The 12,304-nt window shown below is 32.2% G+C and overlaps 2 pseudogenes; one reads left to right on the top strand and one right to left on the bottom strand.

Moving 5' to 3' along the window:
• Nucleotides 1–2,862: 2,862 nt before the first annotated feature.
• LOC149261477 (polygalacturonase QRT3 pseudogene) lies at nucleotides 2,863–3,315 on the bottom strand (annotated as a pseudogene).
• A 511-nt stretch (nucleotides 3,316–3,826) lies between these two features.
• LOC149261476 (polygalacturonase QRT3 pseudogene) lies at nucleotides 3,827–4,279 on the top strand (annotated as a pseudogene).
• The last annotated feature ends 8,025 nt before the right edge of the window (nucleotides 4,280–12,304 follow it).

Genomic DNA, 12,304 nt, shown 5'->3' with positions numbered 1-12,304 from the left:
TTGGTGAAATTACAAGAATACATATATGTGTTTATATAAATAACAAATTTGTAATTTGTAAAAGAGATATTAATTTATATTTTGTTTTTCTTGCCATAAAATTATTAATGTAAAAATCCAATGATGAATGTTTCTCTTATAAATTTAACGAAAAATTAAGTTTTGAGCTACTAGATAGTTACCTTGAGAGATTATATTTTGACTTACTTCATAGTGAGCTCTACATGGTAAAAAATATAAATATTCATTATGTTAATAGTTTTAAATGTTGCACCAATTCTTTACATATAGGGTTTGGTTTTTTCTAATTTCATTATTTTAAAAATAAAAAACAATCAATTTTCTTTGTGAAATTAGCCTCACAATTGTATCCCTTGTCCACAATTTTTACGTATTTATTCCTCATTTAAATGGAAATATTGCAACAATACAAACAATTATCTTATACTTTCTTCTTAAAAAATATCATTTAAAAAGAATTCAAAATCCATATAATTATGGAAAAATTCATGCGTACAATTTTCTACATTCCATATTTAATATAGATTTAAAAAAAGGAAAGAAAATGATATATGTGTGTGTGTGTGCGCGCGTGTGTGTGAGAAAGAGGTGTCCATATCTAATATAATTAAATCTACACCTTTACTTACTTTAATTCATAACTCAGTTGCCTTAAATACTAAGTAAATTATTTATTGATTATTTATAATAAGACATTAAAAAGAGAGAGTAGAAATTGGTTGTCTATGAGCTTCCAAGAAATAATCCACAACTATATTAGCTCAAGGGTGCTTTTTCAAAATCAAGTCATTACAATAATATTCATCAAACTAAGAATAATAATAGTTCTAGTGAAGCATGTAAGATAATCCCAATTGAATATTTATTTCTAATAAAATATTAAAATATATAACATAATTATTATAGGTATTCATGAAATATATCCATTAATTATCATTCCTTATTCCTTATTTTGAACATAATTAAAAATAACAAAATATCTCATCAATCTAAATACAATTTTAAATTATGCTCTTTATTTAAAAATAAATAAAAAACTTTAAATAAATTTTTACATTAATTTTAATTCTTTATATTAAATGTAATTAAAAATAAAAATAACTAAATAACTCTTAACCTCAATACAATTTTATACCATGTTTTTATCTCAAAAAAAGGAAAAGTATAACATGACTAGAAATTTCATTTAACAAGAAAATAGAATGACTTTTCCAAATCTGTTGAGTTAAATCCCTTTGTATATTATAATTTCTTTTTAAATGAGAAAGGGAAAAGGACGGGCACAGAGAATAATTTTTCAAAAATCACAAATTGGAAAGAGAATAATTTTTCAAAAATCACAAATTGGAAATGACTTAAAATGCGTTGACACTTTGTTTTTTCTAAATCAAAATATGTATTAATAATCATTGTAGACTTCAAATCTGAAATCACAAATTGGGCAAATTGGAAATGACTTGGAAATGTGTATACCCTTTTCTTTTTCTAATTTAAAATATATATAATAATCATGGTATACATTAACTCGACCCTCGGGCTATCCCTAATTTCTAAACGGAACGATCTTCCTCATGCTACGGCTTAAAATGACGTAGAAGAACGAAACGAGATGTGTCCACTCTTTTCCGTGAGGTTAGAAGATGCTCACTTCAAATTAAAAATCTTCTTAACATTCTCCCTTGTCAATTAAGATTGAAAGCTTTTAGAAATTCAATTGTCCATCCATTATTCATTCCAAACGTGAAACCATCCGAAAGCTTTAAATTTTAAAATGAAATGAAATTAAAGGTGAATTCAAAATTAAAATTGGAAGCTTTTTAAAAATTAAATTTGTTGGCTCTTATTCCAAACATGAAATCAGAAAATACATAGAAAATTTGCACTGTTATTCATTGAAAGACCAAAATAATATAAATAATTACTGACTTGATCTGCTTTGTGATTTGTGTGTTAGACGTTATTTTCCAAAGCCTCCACAAAGGCAATGGGAATTGGCTCTAAACAGTGATTGCGATTGCTTGCTCTGGTCAACGAGGACGTCTTTATCTACAACTAATTCCTACTCAAATTTAATTTATACATAAATCTCATTGTAAATATTACTCCTAATTTATAAATTGAATAACTTTTCAAAATCAATATCTCTCACGCTCAGGATCAAAACGATTTTAAAAAGAAGAAAAAACAAAACTAGATGTGCCCACTGCTAGATGCTAACTTCAAATTAAAAAGCTTCTTAACTTTATTGGTGTGGGTATCGACAAAGTAATGCAACAGATCATGGATCGCATAGACATTGCAGTTCGCTGCAGGAAAGAATTGGTGCCTCTAAAAGATGTAGTAATGAAAATAAAGCCTATTGTTAAGCAGATCTAGAGAGACCGCCAGGCAATAAAGAAGAACAAGAATGATAAGGGTTCCGCTGCGAGTATATGGCTTAAATATTTGAATTCCTTTTTCCAAGAAGCATCATAGGTGGCACGACGTAGCACAATACCAATCATGTGTAACGTTATAAAACCAGCTTGAAGATCTATGATTTGATGACGTCGCACAATACTAATAATATGTAACTTTATCAAACCAGCAGGAAGATCTATGATTTGATTTTACACTTCAAAGAGCATCTCAAATTGTCTCCTTTGGTTGAGTTTGTCCAACTTCCAGAGCTATTAGAGGAACAAGATCAGAACCTCCAACAAGAATTTCAACAAATTAAGGAAACATTAGAAGCACAACCTTCCTTCTGCAAGCATTTCCCATGGCGGTCCTGCTCTAACCGGCTACGCAGAGATGAAGCGTATCGACGAACCTTTTATAGTGGGACAACAGGAAGCCTTTTCATTTCTTGAATATTTGGTTATGGAATATGCGGAGGCTAAGAATATTGGCGTGCTTGGCAAGGGTTGATTTCAGCACCACGTTGGCATCCCCAATAAATAAACTATTGGTAATATAAAGCCGCACAGTGTCCTCTGCAACAATGGCGGTATAATCCAAATAACAACCGATGCTCCTCATCTGAGTCAATCCACTGAGATTTAGTTTGATTCCAACTCCTTCGAAGCCTATGGCCTTGTTATAACAATGAACTCCTGTGAGGATATTGGCTTGACCTGTCACTGCAATCCCCACAGCAGCTGAAAAGATGATAACGTCCATTACAGCGTTGTCGTTGAACATGAGGCTTATGCCCAAGCCGCTGAATTTCTTCTCGTCGGGGCTTCTGCCGGCGGTAATGCGCTGCCCCAGGAAGGAATTCCGGATATATGTCTCGTGTCCGCCCTGAACCATGATGCACGACTTGAAATGCGAGATATAGCAATTATCGATATTCAAATTTTGGATTTGGGCGGGGCAGGTTCACCAGTTCAAACTTCGAATTTGGCGGGCCTATTTCCAACCCTATAACATTATAAATGCTATGTCCTTACACTAACACATTCCATAAATGCTCCCTTACATTATTGTTATTCTGTGGGCATAGACGGTAGTACAATCACGCTGACACACCTGAATATTTCTGGACAAGCGCTTTCCGGTAAACCATACCATGGATAACCGCCATGTACAATACATAAAACCATACCATGCTATGCTATGCATCTGGACGGGGCATCTGAGATGTGACGCGCTGAGAAAGCATGTTACTCCTTGTTAACCGAACAATTCAAATTCAAATTCAAAATTCGAACTCGTGAATCTGCCCCGCCGAATTTGAAGTTTGAACTGGTGAACCCACCTCGCCCAAATTCAAAATTTGAACATCGATAATTGTTATATCTCGCATTTCAAGTCGTGCATCATGGTTCAGGGCGGGCACGAGACATATATCCAGAATTCCTTGCTGGGGCAGGGCATTACCGCCGGCGGAAGCCCCGACGAGAAGAAATTCAACGGCGTGGGCATAAGCCTCATGGGCAACGACAACGCTGTAACGAACATTGTCATCTTTTCGGCTGCTGTGGGGATTGCAATGACAAGTCAAGCCAATATCCTCACAGGAGTTCACTGTTATAACAAGGCCACAAGCTTCGGAGGAGTTGGAATCAAACTAAAGCTCGGTGGATTGACTCAGACGAGGAGCATCGGTTGTTATTTGGATTATACCGCCATTGTTGCAGAGGACACTGTGCAGCTTGATATTACCAATAGTTTATTTATTGGGGATGCCAACGTGGTGCTGAAATCAACCCTTGCCAAGCACGCCAATATTCTTAGCCTCCGCATATTCCATAACCAAATATTCAAGAAATGAAAAGGCTTCCTGTTGTCCCACTATAAAAGGTTCGTCGATACGCTTCATCTCTGCACAGCTGATTAGAGCAGGACCGCCATGGGAACTGCTTGCAGAACGAAGGTGACTATGCCAGGCACGCCCATTTGCAAACCCTCAACCTACAAGAGAACCAGGACAAGATTGTGAGTATAGCTATCGACTATGAAAGAAAGAAAAAGCGAACAAGTGCATACGTAGAGAGCGATTATTTTCCTTACCTGGAGGGTTCGCAACGTAGACAGAGCGCAGGCCATTGAGCCACAAATCTCGGATACCGACTGAGATAAAGGAGTGAGTTCATTTAGAGATGGAAGAACAAAGGGAATAGAGTAAATCATGGACGGACGAAGTTACCTGAAGTGAAGTTGAAAACATAGGAGTACCATCGCTTTGCAACCTGGATGCATGCACAAAACCACTGAGTTTTACCAGCAAAATGACCTCATAACAAAACAATGACCGTGGAATAAAGACACAGTAAGCAGCTGCACGAGAATTACAAACGTATACTCACACAGGCGACAACACTACCAATTTGTGCACAAAGAGCCAAAACCACAAGTCACCCAGGTGAATGTAGGTGCCAATCTCTCAGGCAGAGCAACCCCTGACTGGCGCGCACATTAGTTACAACGTAGCATCATACACAAGCAGCATAAGCATTACCAGAACAAACCTCAACACCAAGAAATGAAGAGTAGAAATGACCGAGCAACAATAGGAGGGAAGGTTTTGAAAAGAACGAGGAGCGGGAAATGCAAACCAAGGTGCCAATACAGTGTTAATAACTACAATCATAATTGCCACCTTACCAAAGTCCAGAAAGATCCGAAGTTAAGTCACAAACCACAATTTAATCCAAAGCTTAATCATTGTTTAAATCATTTAATTAGTAGTTAACATAACAATGTGTTAATTCCAATCTTTATTGTGTGGAATCGTGTGGGGTGTTGGGCTGGTCCCATCATACCACCTTCCCACCATCCTCTGACGTACATTCCACTTTCCACGTTCTTCACCCCAGCTTGGTGATATTGATATATAAATTTTAAATCATGTATAAAAAATTAATTAATTATTTTAATTATTTTTGGTTTTAAATTTAATATGATATAATTTAACATATTATTATTTAAAATGAGTAATAATTTAATATTTTATTTATAATATATTATTATAAATTATTATTTTTTGCCTATAAGTTTAGAGTATGTTATTACAAATTTTTTGTTAATGCAGTTTTTGGTGAAAAATAAATGAATTCAAAATTTCAGGAGAAAAATTCTAGCCATACTAAAGGTTTGAGTGATCCATTTTTTATTGTAAAATTAAATTTATATTTTAACTTTTATTAAAAATAATATATTATAAATTGATTTGGTAAAATAACTATTATAAAATATATTTATAATAATTGAAATACACATTCTCATGTCGCTAATACCTAAAAGTTTAATATAAACTTAAAATTAAAATTAATGTTTGCATTTGATCCATTTTACAAAAATTAAAGGATTGAAAAAACATAATATTAAGCTAACAATACATATGAGTTTATATAATTTTATGTGGACTTCAAGAAAGATGGACTAAGTTAATCTCCTTTAGTGAAGTTGAAGGGGTAACTGTTATGAGTGTTAGCCTATAATTTAACATATATTGACATATAAATTTTAAATGATGTATAAAAAATTAATTAATTATTTTAATAATTTTTCATTTTTAATTTAATATGATATAATTTAACATATATATATTATTTAAAATGAGTAATAATTTAATATTTTGTTTATAATACATTATTATAAATTATTAATTTTTTCCTATAAGGTTTAGAGTAGGTTATTACAGATTTTTTGTTAATGTAGGTTTTGGTGAAAAAAATATGAATTCGAAATTTCAGGGGAAAAAATATAGCCATACTAAAGGTTTGAGTGGTCCATTTTTTACTGTAAAATTAAATATATATTTTAACTTTTATTAAAAAAAATATTATAAACGGATTTTGTAAAAATAACTATTATAAAATATATTTATAATAATTGAAATACACATTCTCATATCGCTAATACCTAAAAATTTAATATAAACTTAAAATTGAAATTAATGTTTACATTTGATCCATTTTACAAAAATTAAAGGATTGAAAAAACATAATATTAAACTAACAATACATACGAGTTTATATCATTTTATGTGGACTTCAAGAAAGATGGACCAAGTTAATCTCCCCTAGTGAAGTTTAAGGGGTAATTGCTAGGAGTGTTAGCACTATGGTAGAGATGTTGTAATGTCATGTCATAGAGATTTAATTTGGTCAAAATAAAATAAATCTAAAATAACGCTATGTTAAAATAAAAATGTTAGCATATTTTCCTTATTTTATTAATTTTTGCTGGGAAGTGGAGGTAAACATGATTTGGTCAAGTTAGTGTTGGTTTGTGAGCTCCAAGTTTATGAAAACTCATGGTATTGACCCACTCCAAGTTTATGAAAACTCATGGTATTGACCCATGGTATTCACGTGGAATACATGCTATTTAAGGAGAGGAATTAGGGGAGTTAAACCAGCCTAGATCCATATTAACTCTGAATCTACTAGGCACCGAGAATGATCAATTCTCTTTGCATATCTTTAGTAAATCTACAGTTATATAAATTTTGCTCATAATATTTTCCTTATGTAATATAGACTATTGAAATACATGATATTTCATTTGTTAAAATAACTCTCTAACACAATAATAAATATGTTCTCAGTATATGTTTTTCACTGTAATTTTCCCAATATAATTTGTGTTGCTATCATATCTTAATGTATCTATCGCATGGAGTGGACATGCTCGTATCTGATTTAGCTCTTTTTATAATGGGGAGAGGGATTAGAGCCATAGGCCCTTTAAGTAGCATTTAGTATAAGTTAATATTCTCATCTAGTTGTGGCCATAGCAGTAGGAACCGGCCAATGCAAAATGTTGATAAAAGAATGAGGGTTTCATGCCACCGAATGAGAATCGAAGTCACAAGTTCGACATGTCATTTTTCTAATCTTCTAACTTCCCCAAGTTTGACAGGCCAGAGATGTTGTCTTGTCTCTTGTTGATCATGTAAATATTTCCTCAGAAAAATTTCACAATTAGGAGGTTTAGCATACCAAAGAAAAGTATAAATGGGAAGATGTTTCACTTTCTGTTCTTGTAACCACTGATCACTTAAGGTTTCTTGACTATTCCATTAATGTCAAATATTAGAATATTTGTTCTCAATACCCATTGATCTGGACGATGTTGATATTATTTGGGGTAGAAACTCTTTTATAGGATTGGAGTGCCTTCTGAAGGAGCAAGACACCCGATTTCTAAAAAATGGAGTTTGCACCCTAAATATTATCATCTCTAAACACTTTTAATGCAACTGCCAACCAATATTCTAACTTTCCCATAAATGGAAAGGAGAAATTGTATAAGAATATGAATTCTAGACCCTACATGTAATATTCAGGCATCTGTAGAATTTCTTTATGATTATCATCACACAAAACACTTTTCTGTATAGTTATCAAATTCCAATTCTATTAGATACTGAAAAAATTTGACTAACTAAAATATCAAGCTAAATTATTTTTTATTTTTTTTAAAACTTGTATATATTTTTACTTTAGATATTTTAAGCTAATTATTTATAAATTAAAACAATTAAAAATATTATGCATGTACCTCATATAATATTATTTTATTAAAAAAAACTATAAAATTGTATCATTTTTACAAAAGTGTAACAACCTCAAATCATAAATTTAATATAATTAATAACTAAAACCTAAATCTCTGATTGTAGATTTTGTCTCTTCATTGCATCTTGTTGAAAGTGCATTATGTTTATCTCTTCATTGCATCCTGCAGAAAGTGCACTCTGTTGGTGGAGTGAAAAGCTGTACTCTGTTGGTGGAGTGAAAAGTTATACAACCTAATCAATCCAAAACACACTAAAAGGAGGAAAAATGTCAAAATGTCTCTCCATTTTTTACACACAAATTTGAACTTAGAATGCGAATTTTACGGTGCTCTAACCAAACACTCTCGAACTAAATCCTCTGGAAGTTAATTTTGATTATGCTCCGTAGGTCAAGGAGGGTAGCACTATGAAGAGAGGAGGAGATGCTTCCTCTCTTCCCAATGATTTAGTTCGAGAGTTCTTGCTTAGAGTACTTACAAATCGCCCTCTAGGCTCAATTTGTGTTTAAAAATTGAGAGACATTTTGATATTTTCAATAATTGCAAGCTGTGAAGTTTGGAATTTAATCCTATACCATGGTTGTAGGAATCACACATATATCTATTTAGGGAATGAATTTAAAAAAAATGTGAATCTAAATTTCATCCAAAATATAAACCTTACCTTAGAGCCTTGAGACGATGGGAATAAGGCAATGAAGATGCACCCATTTTGGTATACTTTTTGTTAGAATTAAATTTCATGTCGACAATAATACCGTGGCACGAGACTAAATTCTTTACGGTTGACAAATTGAAAGTCAAAATTATTTATAGAATTTCTCCGTCCTAGTAATCCTTAAATGAATTTTAAAATAATTCAAGATATGTAATTTACAAAGTGTTGTACTATATTGTGCTTGGTTAAAATACCGAAAAACTATGTAATATACACCATTTCAAAACCTTATCCATGGGAACGTTCTGGCAACGCGAGGAAAATTAGTTCATCACTACGTTTCAACCAGCCGGTGCAGTAAAAGAAAACTCATAGAATATCGCATGCATACGTGAGTAGTTATGGCAACCTGCGGGAAGATTCAAATGAAACAAGTATAGGTGAGAAATCCATTTGACACAGAAAACACAGTAATTTGCATGTCTGACTATAGAAAGCTTTTGAAACTGTGAAATACTGCATTGGGAGGCTTTTGAATCTCGCTGGCCTGAGAGAACAAAAGGAATCTTTCAGACCAATTACGCCAGAGCTCAGTGAGCAACGAATGCATTGAACCCAGACGAAGGTGGGAATAAAGCACCTGTAGAAGAAGAGCTTGTGCAGGCGCAGTATCGAAACCAGGTAAGGGCTAAATGATGCATTTCTCCCACAGGGGGGATTGTTTACGATGTAGAATACCCAACCCAGGTTCAATTCCACGATGTGCCGCTTACTGTGATGGGTGTCCAAATGGCAGACGATGTCGTGCGGTCCACCAGTGCAGAGATTATTAGGAAACAAGTCTCTCCAGTCGATATCAGAATTGATGGCTTCCAGAACCTTGTAGACCGCTTTTTGCTCTCTGCTATCCAGCGCTGGCTCTGGCATGTAATCATCTCCATTCCCCAAAACTTACAGAAGCAACAGCAGCACGGGGATCGCCATTGCAATTCAAAAATCTCTAAAAGTGAAAGTATTTCGGACTGGATACTGAAACTGTAAATTATAGAACGGATTACAACATGTTGCTGATATATATGTTGGTTTTTCATAGCGATTTCAAATTTGAATTTTATTCACCCACGCACAACCTCATGTATGCCATAACCTCCAAATGCGTGGCATGCGATTTCAAATTTGAATTTTATTCGCCCGCGCACAACCTCATGCTCCATGCAATAACCTCCAAACGCATGGCGTACTGTCAATGCAATTACGGCGGATCTATCATGCGCATGGTGGATCATGTGGTATCGACATAATCATGTGTATGGTGGATCATGTGGCATCGACATAAGCCATGGTTGATGAACGCAAAATCAGAATTTGTTAGTCGGAGAAATGATGCACACGGGCTGACAGCCAAAGCCGATGTACACTGTCCTTAATGTCTCTTAAGGGTGCATTGGAACTGCCCTCAAATTCCAATATGATATGCTAACACATGGGTTTCTTGTGCATTAATACCACTGAGGAGTAACTTTATGCTATGTCCACATCAAGCCCTGGAGTGTGTTGGCATGTGGTGAAAAGTGGCCTTATGCTATGATATATGTGTACAAGACAATAATTAGCCTTATTATTGACATGTGGCCTTATAATTTATTGACATTGTGTTGATAAGTGGGTCAATATTATGTTGACCAATAGCCCTATAGTCTACTAACACATGAGAATAAAAGCCTTATAGTGTATGGACACATTGTGAGAAGAGCAATAAGTTCTTTTATTAAAAAAGTATGGATTGTCTATCCTTGTTGCCCCTTTATATGGAACTATAATCAATAATTCACATAACATAATCTTCACATCAATTTCGTATATGGTAATTTGTAAATTCTATGAATTTTTTTCATATGAACAAGTTTGGAAAACAAGGATTGATGAAATATGTAGTATATGAGACACTACTTTTGTTACTTAAATCAATATCTGATAGTAGTATTATATATTAAACATTTTTCAATTTTACATCATATTCATAATATAAAGTAGATAATTATGAATACATCAACTATATTATATTTTATACCTAAATCTTAAAAAAAAAAAACATAATTAATGGATAAAAATACAATCTAACAATTTACAATGATATACCAAACAATGTATCAAAAATGAATTATATTGATAAACAATTTATATCTTTATTAAATCTAACATGTATAAATATTGATATAAAAATGTGTTTAAAAATATTTATAAACTTTAAATTCATTAACATAATATAATATCATTTAAATTTATTAATAACATAATATAATACAATTTAAAAAATCTTAATATTTATTTTTTTTTAAAACATGACAAAATATTCGAAACCCATCAATTTTATAATCTAAATGTGATTTTGTCCAAAAATATTTGATATAAATCATGAATCAGAAAAACCCCTACATCTACTTTCTAACATTTATATTATTAACATAATATAATACAATACCATTTAAATGATTCTAATATTTTTTATAATTAAAACATAAGCATATGATTCCTTTTAATAGATGACATATTCAACTCAATTTAATTCAAATGTTTCCTTCGAAAGTAATATCATTCTGCAAAAAATTAAAACTAAGAGTTTATCATGAGCTAGGAAATGTATAGCACATTCAAGATACAATGGAATTTGAAAAAGAGAAAATGTGTTTTTATTTTTATCATTACACTTTTGTAAATCAAATATTCAATTCGTGAGATATATTGGAGTTAGTATTTTTTGGAGAGAAAATATTATTATTTCTCAATTACGAACTAACTCACATCAACTATGGTGCAAAATGGGTTGGTAGAAAAGATTTAAAGAAGCTTGGGAAGAATGGGTGTGTACTTTTTGCACTTCTAAGGTAGTGGAATCAGAAAAACATTTCGTTTTGGAATGTGATTCTTTTAGAGACATCATAGGCAATTACAACAGTATGTTAACATCGGTTCCTTGACATTTTCTTTTGAGTGAGGGAGTTGTTAGAAGGCTGAGTCAACTCATTATTAATTTGAGCAATAAAATGATTAAATTGCAAAAAGCGAAAAGCAGGGAAGTTGGTTGTCCATAAAATATTTCTAGTCTCGTTGACATTAAAATTTCATTCACTCATTCATAGTTCATTTTTTCAAAAGAACGGACATTTGCCTCATTCTTTTCAAAAGAAGGGGCATTTTTATTTTATCTTTACACTTACGAATCCAAAGAAGTTTTCTTTCACGACCATGGAAACATATCCACCAGAAAACAATAAATATGTATTGGAAAAAAACAATGAAGATGAAAATGTGTCGCTTGAGAATTGCTTGTGCCATAGGGTTTTTCAATTTACTAAATCCATTTATGCATTGAAAAGCATATTTTAAATAACAAAAAATCACATTCTTGCTTGAGATTATGTCACTGGTGAAAAATGTTATTTTTTATAAGTTAGATTACACCAATATTTTATATTATAACAATAATTAAGAATTTAAAATGAATCATTATGGAAATTAAAAATAATTTAAGGTCATTCCATTAAACAATTAATTTATCTCTTTCTTTATAAGATTGTTTGGTAGTTATTTATCATAGAGTAACATTAACAA

Source organism: Pinus tabuliformis, chromosome 6 (assembly GCF_031772625.1).
Source record: "Pinus tabuliformis cultivar Carrire ecotype Pingquan chromosome 6, CPIR1, whole genome shotgun sequence".
NCBI classification, from domain to species: Eukaryota; Viridiplantae; Streptophyta; class Pinopsida; order Pinales; family Pinaceae; genus Pinus; species Pinus tabuliformis.
The sequence above is the reverse complement of the archived record's forward strand: the minus strand, read 5'-3'. Positions and strand labels throughout refer to the sequence as shown.